The sequence below is a fragment of the Diceros bicornis genome, unplaced genomic scaffold (genome assembly GCF_020826845.1).
Source record: "Diceros bicornis minor isolate mBicDic1 unplaced genomic scaffold, mDicBic1.mat.cur scaffold_61_ctg1, whole genome shotgun sequence".
Classification (NCBI taxonomy): domain Eukaryota; kingdom Metazoa; phylum Chordata; class Mammalia; order Perissodactyla; family Rhinocerotidae; genus Diceros; species Diceros bicornis.
The window spans coordinates 3687740-3700773 of NW_026691491.1; positions in this window are offsets into that span (position 1 = coordinate 3687740).

The following is a 13034-nucleotide window of genomic DNA, read 5'->3' on the forward strand; positions in this document are numbered from 1 at the left end:
GCACGTGCAGCAGGCAGTGCAGCGGTAGTTGTCAAGGTGAGTAGAATCAACACAGGGAGGGCAGATATGGAGACACGACTGCACCTGCTCCTCCAACTCACCTAAGGATAAAATGTGGTAAAATTCATGCCTTCCCACTCATCTAAAATACCAGCGCCCACCTTGAGCCCTTATCCTGTCCTCCCCACAGCCCTGTGAACTCTACTCTGGGCCATTCATGGGACCAGGGAGTTCTGGGACTCAGGGCCAAGGTTTTCCCTGAGATTTCACATCTGGGTGGTGGTTAGGGAGGTCTCTGCTCCCTTCTGCTCTGTGCTTGATGCAGGACACCTGGGGCAGCCCTGAGCTGGACCATCAGTGATCTGAGGCTGTTCTCCTTCATTCTGCTGGGCTGACAAGGAGACCTGCATCTGGCAAGCTCAGCCATCTGCGCAGGGGTGGAAATCCCCGTCAGCAAAATGCCAGGGCTGCCAGTGCCATTCTCTGCTTGACGCCTCAGCTCTCCTGGGCACCGCCATCTTGCATGAACTTTGCCCTCACTCCCTAGTGGAAGAGCCCATGGCCACGGTTCCTACTGGTTCCTAAAGGCACCGAGGGCAGCCAATAGGTAAGGGAGGCCTGAGGAGTGAGTCCTGTTGGTGTTGAGCATCTCTGGGCCCTGGCTGGACAGACAGGTGCACGAGAGGGCAATGGTGTTCCTGGGCCAGGCTGCTGAGAGGCGGAGTGAGTCAGTGACTGGAGCCCCCACCTGGGCTCCCGGGTGTGTCTTTGCATCTGTGCCTCTCCCTGGTGAGGAAAGCTCACACCCTCTGCACCACCCTCATACCTCACCCCTCCCTGCCACATCCCTGTACATTCCAGAGTGGTGAGAGCTCAAGGAGGGGAGAGTGAGGGACGGGGGAGCCCTGACAACCCCTTGTCCCTCACCCCTAATTAGAAACATGTGCTCTGGCTCAACCCTCAACATGGCCTCCACTGGGTCCCAAGAAACCCCTTTCTCCCTCCGCCTCCAACCCTAATCCATCAGAGAGATGTGCAGTGCCACCTCTGCACCTCCTTCCTCCACGGAGGTCTCCAAAGCCCCCCAGTAGGTGCTGCCCATGCCACTGCCCTCAGCCCAGGGCACACATCTGAGCTGGAGAGGCATGCAGACCTCTCCTCTCCAAGATTCAGGGGGTCCAGAGGCCCCCAAGAATCAGAATTCTCCCCCTCCCACCAACTCCAGGCCACAAGCCCCTTGAGGGGAAGGAGGGATCCAGGTGACCCAGAACTGCCCACTCTGGCCTCTCCCACCAGGCAGCATGGCCTCGGGGCCCAGTGTAGTGTCCAGAAGAAGATGAATGGTCTTGTGTTCCTTGTCCCCTCTGAGGGGACAGAGGAGGCCATGGAGGTCAGGAGAGAAGGCTCTGGGGAGATAGGAAGGGCCAGGATCCCACCCCAAGCCAAGGCCCCATTTGCCTGATAATCAAAGACGAACCGGCCCACCCACCTGGCAGCATTTCCCTGGAAGAACTTTAGGAGTCCCACGGCCACCCTGGGCCGCCTTTCTGAACCTCTGGATCTGGATGTGGGGACAACTAGGGCCCTTGCCGGCCCCAGCTAAGAGAGGGGCCTTGGGGAGAACTAACATGAGAGCAGAGCACTCCAGCCCCGTGACTGAGGAATTTTTGATGCCAATCTCTGAGTGGACACTGGGCAGGGGTAGGAAGAAAATACTCCCAATATATCTGTGCCTACTGTATGCCAGGGCAGGGAGCAGACAGTCAATGCTGTCACATTCGTGGAGGAATGAAGTTGGTGTCGCTTCGTGAGCGGAGCCTGCGGGAGGATGACGGAGTCTCCCAGCAGTGGAAAGAAATGAGCTTTGGCCTTTCAGGTTCCTGGATACTGTGCTGAGGGAGGGGCAGCAGCCCTCCATTCACAGAGGCCTCCTGGGAGGGGAGAAACCAGGGTGGTGGACGGTGGTCGGCCCAGCAGAGGGCAGGCTTGGGAAGAGTGGCGGGACTGTCCTGAGGGGAGTGGAGCCTTGCTAAAGGAGAGACCCCTTCCCACCTCTCAGACCTATCCAGCTCTTTTCTTTCTTTCATTTTCAAATTAGAGGCAGCAAAAGGACAAGCTTAACTGTCTCTCATCCCCTTTCCATACCTTCAGCTTTGATGTTCAGCCCTCCCATGATGCCTGCTCTCTCGGGAAGGTAAAGGCAGGAACTGGTGGCTGAGGCAGCCTCTGTCCTTGAGGCCGGTGACACCAGGAGCGACCAGAGTGGAGGTAGGAGCCTGCGGCCCGGCCCCTGGCATCTGTGGGCAGCCTGGTGGTGAGGGAGTTTGTGGCTCTTGCTTCAAGGTGGTGGGAGGCTGTGAGAGTCAGGAGTGCAGGGTGGTCCCTGCCCTGGGGGCAGGACAGTGTTCAGTGGATGGCCACACGTGTGTTCATATACACACATGTATGTGTGAGCATGTACCATGTCATCCACATTAGTGTGTGTGTGAGCACACATATGTAGAGCCCAAATCCTAGCTGAGGGACTGACCCATCCAGTATTTTGAGGACTCGGTAGCATTCTTACCCGGATGCCACATGTGGAGTTGATGGTGGTGTGGCAGGCCTTGCATGCAGGACTGCCCCAGCCCACTTGACTGTGTAATTCTGCTCTGTGGTGGGGGCAGAGGTGTCCCCAGTAGGGGCTCTGCTGTGCTCTGTGAGGCCTGGCAGTCCATGCAGCCCAAAGGGGCTAGGCCGACTGAGCCGGCTCTTCAGAAGCATGCAGTCCTCAGGATACTGTTCACAGGGAGAGGTTTTGGGTGCTGGTGCCCCCTCCCCTACTGCGGCTCGTCCCTGAAGAGAGTCCAGCAAAGTTGGAGCAGGAGTGGGAAGGGGGTTTGAAAAAGAGGCCAAGTCGATGTCCCAAGTCACAGGCCAAGCCCAGTGCATCTCCCTGTCCCCTGCCTCAGTTTATCTTTTCAGGAAATGGTCCAGGGAAGAACTGAGCATGGTGGGCTCCGTGCTGGGGTCGGGGAGTAAGAAACAAAATCCCACGCCCCCCTCTTGCTCTATGCCAAGATCATTTCCGTTACCCTGAGATGGGGTGAGGGGATGTTGGGGGTACAGTGGGACTCTGGGGGGCCTTGCCCTGCCCAGGACCTCGTCTTCGGGGGTCTGGCCCTCACCTGGCCTGCCCCAGGTCACCAGCTGTAGCAGTGGCACTTACATCTGTCCCAAGGTCTGGAGAGGGGAGAACCGGGCAGCCTTACACCCTGGTGGGGACCCTCACGCTTTCTTTCTTTCTTGAAGAAACACGAAACCCTCAAGATTCATGTACTGTGTGATGGAGAGAAACAAATACCAAATGTTCCCCCAAAAAGACAATGTATTTTGTACTTTGTAAAGTGTTAATTAAAACGGAGAAAAATATCATGTTGGCTGAGGGCATCTGATTTTGTGCTGCTCCAGGGCCACATCTCATCTCTTTCCTTCTCCATTCCATGGTCGAGGAACATGGCCAGGGGCTGGGAGGAAGGCAGAACAACCTTCCCGTCCACACCCAGCATCTGAGAGAGGGCACATCCCCAGAGCGAGAGGGGCTGTATTAGTTACCTGATGCAGGGTAACGAGTTGCCCCAAACACAATGGATTAAAATGATTGTTTACATGTCACCGTTCCTGTAGGTTAGGAATTCGAGAGCAGTTTGAGCAGTTGTGTCAGGGTCCCTCAGGAGGCTGCGATCATCTCAAGTCCTGGCTGGGACTGCAGGATCTACTTCCCAGATGGTTTATTCACAGGGCTGGCAAGTTGGGCTCAGCTGTTGGCAGGGAGCCTGTTCCTCTCCACATGAGTCTCCCCATGGGGCTGCTTGAGTGACCTCACAATACGGTGCCCGGCTTCCGCCAGAGCAAGGGATTCAAGGGCCAGTATAGGAGCCAAAATGGTTTTTTGGCCCCGAGCCTCAGAATTCACATGCCTCTGCCTCCACCGTACTCTGTGAGGATACAGCCCCGCTCTGATTTGACACAGGAGGAGAACACAAAACGGTGTGAAACCAAGAGGGCAAGATCACTGGGGCCATCTTGGAGACCGACTGCTATGCCCATCCATCCTCCCAAACATCTGGCTTAGGTGGGCCTGGGGGTCAGGGGGCCTGCGGGCAGGACAGGGCCTTGCTGGTGGCAGGCAGAGGATCAGGGGCTGGATTCCGGGCCACAGGGCCTCTGGCCCAAGTCTGGAGCCCTACTGTGGATGTCACACCCCCAGGGAGGTCCCTGGTGCTAGAAGCCCAGGAGGTGATGCCTCTCGACAAGATACCCTGGGGGCACGAGGGAGGGCTCCATGTCCAGCGTCCCTCCTACAAGGGCTCTGGCATTTGGTTCCTGCCCTTTTGGCAAGTAGGCACTGGGGATGCCCAGGCAGGACAGAGGTCTTGGACCTTGGACACCCTTCACTGCCCCTCTCTGACATTTTCCACGGAGGGCCGGTGTGACCAGGGCAGGGCTGAAGACCTGAGCCTGCACTGAACCCCACCAACCTCCATCCCCACCCGCCTCACTCCCGCCCGCAGGACAAGCAGACCTGGTGTCTGAAGGGAGTGACAATGGGGCTGAAGCTCTCTCACCACCCTGAGCCCAAGAAAGTTCTGGATGCTGTGAATGCTTTCCCTTCTGGGTTACTCAGACTACGCCCCCCTCCTTCATTCAGAGACCCCATTGGAGCTAGGACATCCACAGTGACTCTTGATGTCCCCCAAACTCTCAAAAGTTACAAAGGCCTCCAGAGCCCGACCTCCCTTTCCCATCACTCACTCACAGTCGCTGTCACTCAGGCGGTGCTGGACCTTGTGCCAGGTGCTGGGGACCCCGAGGAACCTGCTGTGGCCCCTGCACCTGAGTCTCTCTAGGAAGTGAGAAGACAGGGAAAGGAGCTATTCCAGGGAGTGCAGGGCCAGGCTAGACCACAAGGGTGTGCTGTGCCCAGGGGTAGGGAATGACCACTGTCCAGCAGTAGGGGGCAGACCAAGAAGCCAGGACATTAGGGTTGAGCTTGGTAAGATGGGGACCCAGCAGAGGGAGGAGCAAAGGCGCAGAGGGTGAGAGGGAACCTTGGCTGGAATGGAGGAGTGTGGCGGGGGAGGGAGGAGTGGATGGGGCAGGTAAGGGTTGAGGCTGAAATGCAAGGTGGGTGCTCAGGTCCGCCAGGGGCCTCACCCTCCTACAGGCCATGGGGAGCCACTGAGGACTTCCACGCAGGGGACAAAACTTAGCATCTGAGTGGGGGTCTGCGTTATGAAGAGGGCTGATAGGAGGAGGGAAAGGGTACTGCCAGGGTCCTGGCCTCAGTTCTCAGGAGGGGTCCCTGGCTGGTTCAAGTGTCTTCTGTGTGCAGAGTTGGGGTGGTGGGGGCAGTGGCGCATGCAGGGAACCAGCAGATGTCCAGCCAACCCTCAGAATCATGACTTTGCCTCCCCGCCCCCAACCAGGGCATAATTCCTCCTGGACCAGCTCTGGCTGCTTCTTGGCAGGTTCTCACCGCAGCTCACATTCGGATCCCCAGGGGGGTTACCCATGCCAGGACTCCACCCCCAAGAGTCTGATTCAGTTTCTCTTGGATAAAATAACGGTTTAAATCTTCCCCCATCCTCTCTCAAAAGGTAACGTAAGGAACTGGGCCACAGGAGGAAAGAGCAGCATCTGTGGTCACATGGCCCCCCTGGTTTTATCATGTGACATTTCACTGGGGGGGCGGGGGGGCTCATGATGGTGAAAACGAGCTCTCCAAAGGGAATGTGTGAGATGAGATGGTGGGGGTAGTTGTACCACATAGACAATACACTAAAACCACTGAACTGTACACTTTAAAATGGTCTTAAGTTATGTGACCCACATGTCAATGTTTTAAAAATATCGATGTCATAGAAAAAGCAACAGGAATGGATGCTGGGCGTGAAGGATGGCCAAGAAAGAATGTGAGTTATTCTGACACTCTTGAGGGTTAAAGGAAGTCCCTATCAACATGGCAGAGGCAGCACAGAGAACGAGGAGGAGGACGGAGGCAAGAACCCGGAGCTCCCACGTCACAAATGTTGATGGGGGAGCACCTCATTTGAGCTGTTTTTCCAGGAGCTCTGGACCTGAGCTGACCCAGCGGGAAGCTGTGCAGCATCAGCGAGACCCAGGCCCATCTGCCACCTTGATGAGCATGGGGCACCGGGAGGGTCCTGATGTCCAGGGAGAACCTCAGAGAGCAGGCAGAGCCTCTGAGGAGCCTGTAGGGAACAGCCCGTGTTGTCTTCAGGGCAATTAATACTCGGTGTTTTGGACTCAAGATCACTGAGCGTGTCATGAATTATGTGGTAAAAGTGTCCAAACTTAAAAAATTAAATGAAGGCCCCAGTGATCCCACTCCTTAGGTATACACTCGAGAAAACTGAGAAGACGTTCATACAGACACTTGTATGTGCATGATCCAAAAAAATAAAACGCTGGGCCAACGTAAAACTCATACATGAAGTTCTGGCATTATTCATAATTGCCAAAAATTGGAACCACCCAAATGTCCACCAACTGTTGAATACGGTACATCAAAACAATCAATCAGTAACCTCCCAGATGATTCTATCATACAGGCACGGTTGTGAGGCCCAGGGTGAGGCGTAGAATCTGCCCAAAGGAATCCCCTCATGAACAAGGCCTCCTTCGGCTGCTCTGGGGGCAGGCGACGTCGTCTTGATTTCCTAGTTTGAGGCCAGACTCATTAGATGCAGCCTGCCACCCGATGCACCAGCTGGAATGAACGCGTCCTTCTCACCACTGCATCCCCTGCACATGGCAACTCCTGGCGTACAGTCAGACAGGAACAGGGACCCAATCAGGCCTTTGCTTCATCTTCAGTGTTCTCCCGCTGTAATGAGGGTGGATGACTTAGCTGTGGAACAGCTTCCGGTCATGAGCCTGAGCCTGTTCAGTTTCCGTCTCTGAGGGTGGACTCACACGGGCCATTTTTCTGTTGGGCACAGATTCCTGTGCTCTTCTCTGGCAACAGCTGGCACCACCCTACCAGAGCGACAGCAAGACCAAGTCTCTCCGCTCCTCATGAGCAGCCCCCACACCAGCTACATCCCACTTGTTTGCCTCCCTAGCAAGACAATGGACTCCTGGTTCGAGGAGGTGACCACACTCTCGGGATTTTTCCTTTTAAACTTGACTGCTCAGCATGCCCTCAGTGTGGCCCCAAGAAAATCACAACGAGAGGGACTCCAAGCACTGTCTCCAGCTCAAGCTCAATCTGGGCTGTTCCGTGTGAAATATCAAGGTTTGTGTGGAAGAAAGGCTGGGCTTCTTGGTCGCCACAGCATGAGCGCCTGAGGGTAGCTGGGTGATGCACCCTGGGAGAGAGAAGGCAAGTGTGGGCTCCTTGGGGGAGGGGATACATTCCTGGGGCTCAATCACAGGGCAGGGCTGGCCCCAGGAGAATGGAGGCCTCACAGAGCCACCCCAGTCCTGGGGGCCACCCCCAAGGCCATCTGAAGTGGTCTCTGGGAAGGTCAGGCAGCATGGTTAGGCCGAGGCACCTGAGCAGCTCCCATGCAGCCCCTGCGGGGACAACGGCCCTCAGAAGGTGTGAGTAACTCTGCTGCTTGCCAGGAGGTGCTGGGACCTGAGCATAATGTGAGAGAAAACAGTGTGGATCTTCAGAAATGCAGCCGGAGTGTCTACCCTGTGCCAGGTGCTCAGCGAGACTGTCACCTGCTGTGCCAAGTCAGAGCACTCTTCCTGCCGTGTGGTGCTCAACGTCTGACTGTGTCACATGAACACAGTGAGTGCACAGTAGGTGTTTCCTGACCTCGTGAAAATGTGAGACAACCACATATTCAAGAAACAAGCATGATCAGGACAGGACTCTCCTGAGTGAGTCAGGGGCGGACCTGACGAAAATGGCAGGCCAAGTGTTTTGGATTCACTGATGTCAGGGTCTGCCTGCCAGCAAGCGGGGCCCCGTCCCCGCCAGAAATCATCATTGAGTGGCAGCCTGTACGCCAGGCATGTGGTCAGGGAACAGAAGACCGAGACCCAGGCCCCTGGGAACGGCTAGCCACTGAGGGAAACTGTGGTGGCCACCGTGTGACGAGAGTCCGTCCACCTTCTCAGGCCACACCTGCCACTCGGGCTCTGCACTGCCCTCCTCTACAGACCCCAATACATGCAGAAGTACAGAGGCTGAGTGTAAGAAGTCAGGACAGCCAGAGGACACGTCGGAGTGGCCCGTGGTCACTGCATTCAGGGTGTCCTCACACACTCGCTGAAGTGACAGGAGTTCGGAGCCTGCAGACAGACTTTTCGCAGGAAAAAAAAGGATAAATTATAGCAACGAAGCTAATGGTGTAGACAGTTTCTGTGTGTTTGGACCTGCCGAGGTCACAGGGAACCAGGAGAGCCAGCGGCAGTGGGAAGGCCCAATGGAAACAGCCCCTGAAACACCAAAGTGCCTCGAAACACTCTGCAGTGGGTTTTTGAAAGATAAATCCTTATTGTATTTAAATTATATATTTCTTTTGATTTTTACAAGTGTTTTTTAAAAATGCTTTCCACAATTTCAAAAGACATTATTAAAATCCAACCTGCAAAGGAAATACTTAGGCCTGTGTGTGCACACGGTTGCATGCGCACACACAAGCTCTATCCGCAGTCTTTCTCTGGAGGGTACATGAGAACCAGAACCGGTGGTGCCTCTGGGACAAGAGACGGGAGACTTAGTTTTCATAAGACAAGTTGTACCAAGCACATATGTTTTGTGTTCAAAAATATCAATAGCTTTGTTTGGAAGAACTGACTTAGTAAACAGTAAGATAAACTACAATTTAAGAAAGAACCCTTTAACTCTGAAATGAGCCTTTTGGTCTAATTGCATCCTCCCCGGTATGAAAACCATTATTTTTCACTTTGGTGGCTGCGGTAAGGCACTCTAAATATTAAATATCCTGCTTTCTTTTAAATGCATGTAAAACATTCCTCCAAACGGGCCTCTGCAAACAGCTCCTGGCACGCCAGCTTTGTCATTTCAAATCTTTCCCCATTGGGAGTAATGTTTTACAGCTCCTATACTGGCCCTTGAATCCCTTGCTCTGGGGGAAGCCGGGCACTGTATTGTGAGGTCACTCAAGCAGCCCCATGGGGAGACCAATGTGGAGAGGAACAGGCTCCCTGCCAACAGCTGAGCCTAACTTGCCAGCCCTGTGAATAAACCATCTGGGAAGTAGATCCTGCAGTCCCAGCCAGGACTTCAGATGATCACAGCCTCCTGAGGGACCCTGACACAACTTCTCAAACTGCTCTCGAATTCCTAACCTACAGGAACGGTGACACGTAAACAATCATTTTAATCCATTGTGTTTTGGGCAACTCGTTACCCTGCATCAGGTAACTAATACAGCCCCTCTCGCTCTGGGGATGTGTCCTCTCTCAGACGCTGGGTGTGAACGGGAAGGTTGTTCTGCCTTCCTCCCAGCCCCTGGCCATGTTCCTCGACCATGGAATGGAGAAGGAAAGAGATGAGATGTGGCCCTGGAGCAGCACAAAATCAGATGCCCTCAGCCAACATGATATTTTTCTCCGTTTTAATTAACACTTTACAAAGTACAAAATACATTGTCTTTTTGGGGGAACATTTGGTATTTGTTTCTCTCCATCACACAGTACATGAATCTTGAGGGTTTCGTGTTTCTTCAAGAAAGAAAGAAAGCGTGAGGGTCCCCACCAGGGTGTAAGGCTGCCCGGTTCTCCCCTCTCCAGATCTTGGGACAGATGTAAGTGCCACTGCTACAGCTGGTGACCTGGGGCAGGCCAGGTGTGGGCCAGACCCCCGAAGACGAGGTCCTGGGCAGGGCAAGGCCCCCCAGAATCCCACTCTACCCCCAACATCCACTCACCCCATCTCAGGATAACGGAAATGATCTTGGCATAGAGCAAGAGGGGGGCGTGGGATTTTGTTTCTTACTCCCCGCCCCCAGCATGGAGCCCACCCTGCTCAGTTCTTCCCTGGACCATTTCCTGAAAAGATAAACTGAGGCAGGGGACAGGGAGATGCACTGGGCTTGGCCTGTGACTTGGGACATCGACTTGGCCTCTTTTTCAAACCCCCTTCCCACCCCTTCTCCAACTTTGCTGGACCCTCTTCAGAGACAAGCCCCAGTAGGCGAGAGGGCACCAGCACCCAAAACCTCTCCCTGTGAACAGTATCCTGAGGACTGCATGCTTCTGAAGAGCCGGCTCAGTCGGCCTAGCCCCTTTGGGCTGCATGGACTGCCAGGCCTCACAGAGCACAGCAGAGCCCCTACTGGGGACACCTCTGCCCCCACCACAGAGCAGAATTACACAGTCAAGTGGGCTAGGGCAGTCCTGCATGCAAGGCCTGCCACACCACCATCAACTCCACATGTGGCCCCCGGGTAAGAATGCTACCGAGTCCTCAAAATACTGGATGGGTCAGTCCCTCAGCTAGGATTTGGGCTCTACACACATGGGCTCGCACACACACTAATGTGGATGACATGGTACATGCTCACACATACATGTGTGTATATGAACACACGTGTGGCCATCCACTGAACACTGTCCTGCCCCCAGGGCAGGGACCACCCTGCACTCCTGACTCTCACAGCCTCCCACCACCTTGAAGCGAGAGCCACAAACTCCCTCACCACCAGGCTGCCCACAGACGCCAGGGGCCGGGCCGCAGGCTCCTACCTCCACTCCGGTCGCTCCTGGTGCCGCCAGCCTCAAGGACACAGACTGCCTCAGCCACCAGCTCCTGCCTTTACCTTCCCGAGAGAACAGGCGTCATGGGACGGTTGGACATCAAAGCTGAAGGTATGGAAAGGGGATGAGAGACAGTTAAGCTTGTCCTTTTGCTGCCTCTAATTTGAAAATGAAAGAAAGAAAAGAGCTGGATAGGTCTGAGAGGTGGGAAGGGGTCTCTCCTTTAGCAAGGCTCCACTCCCCTCAGGACAGCCCCGCCACTCTTCCCAAGCCTGCCCTCTGCTGGGCTGACCATCATCCACCACCCTGGTTTCTCCCTTCCCAGGAGGCCTCTGTGAATGGAGGGCTGCTGCCCCTCCCTCAGCACAGTATCCAGGAACCTGAAAGGCCAAAACTCATTTCTTACCACTGCTGGGAGACTCCGTCATCCTCCTGCAGGCTCTGCTCATGAAGCAACACCAACTTCATTCTTCCACGAATGTGACAGCATTGACTGTCTGCTCCCTGCCCTGGCATACAGTAGGCACAGATATATTGGGGGTATTTTCTTCCTACCCCTGTCCAGTGTCCACTCAGAGATTGGCATCAAAACTTCCTCAGTCACGTGGCTGGAGTGCTCTGCTCTCATGTTAGTTCTCCCCAAGGCCCCTCTCTTAGCTGGGGCCGGCAAGGGCCCTAGTTGTCCCCACATCCAGATCCAAAGGTTCAGAAAGGCGGCCCAGGGTGGCCGTGGGACTCCTAAAGTTCTTCTAGGGAAATGCTGCCAGGTGGGTGGGCCGGTTCGTCTTTGATTATCAGGCAAATGGGGCCTTGGCTTGGGGTGGGAGTCTGGCCCTTCCTATCTCCCCAGAGCCTTCTCTCCTGACCTCCATGGCCTCCTCTGTCCCCTCAGAGGGGACAAGGAATACAAGACCATTCATCTTCTCTTAAACACTACACTGGTCCCCGAGGCCATGCTTCCTGGTGGGAGAGGCCAGAGTGGGCAGCTCTGGGTCACCTGGATCTCTCCTTCCCCTCAAGGGGCTTGTGGCCTGGAGTTGGTGGGAGGGGGAGAATGCTGATTCTTGGGGGGCTCTGGACCCCCTGAATCTTGGAGAGGAGAGGTCTGCATGCCTCTCCAGCTCAGATGTGTGCCCTGGGCTGAGGGCAGTGGCATGGGCAGCACCTGCTGGGGGACATTGGAGACCCCCGTGGAGGAAGGGTGTGCACAGGTGGCACTGCACATCTCTCTGATGGATTAGGGCTGGGGGCTGATGGAGAAAGGGGTTTCTTGGGAACCAGTGGAGGCCATACTGAGGGTTGAGCCAGAGCACATGTTTCTAATTGGGGGTGAGGGACAAGGGGTGGCCAGGGCTCCCCCGTCCCTCACTCTCCCCTCCTTGAGCTCTCACCACTCTGGAATGTACAGGGATGTGGCAGGGAGGGGTGAGGTATGAGGGTGGTGCAGAGGGTGTGAGCTTTCCTCACCAGGGAGAGGCACAGATGCAAAGACACACCCGGGAGCCCAGGTGGGGGCTCCAGTCACTGACTCACTCCGCCTCTCAGCAGCCTGGCCCAGGAACACCATTGCCCTCTCGTGCACCTGTCTGTCCAGCCAGGGCCCAGAGATGCTCAACACCAACAGGACTCACTCCTCAGGCCTCCCTTACCTATTGGCTGCCCTCGGTGCCTTTGCCTTCAGCCAGTAGGAACCGTGGCCATGGGCTCTTCCACTAGGGAGTGAGGGCAAAGTTCATGCAAGATGGCGGTGCCCAGGAGAGCTGAGGCGTCAAGCAGAGAATGGCACTGGCAGCCCTGGCATTTTGCTGACGGGGATTTCCACCCCTGCGCAGATGGCTGAGCTTGCCAGATGCAGGTCTCCTTGTCAGCCCAGCAGAATGAAGAACAGCCTCAGATCACTGATGGTCCAGCTCAGGGCTGCCCCAGGTGTCCTGCATCAAGCACAGAGCAGAAGGGAGCAGGGACCTCCCGAACCACCATCCAGATGAGAAATCTCAGGGAAAACCTTGGCCCTGAGTCCCAGAACTTCCTGGTCCCATGAATGGCCCAGAGTAGAGTTCACAGAACTGTGGGGAGGACAGGATAGGGGCTCAAGGTTGGCGCTGGTATTTTAGATGAGTGGGAAGGCATGAATTTTACATTTTATCCTTAGGAGAGTTGGAGGAGCAGGTGCAGTCGTGTCTCCATATATGCCCTCCCTGTGTTGATTCTACTCACCTTGACAACTACCGCTGCACTGCCTGCTCCATGTGCACTGATCTCATTCAACGGCACAGAATCCTCACCCTGAG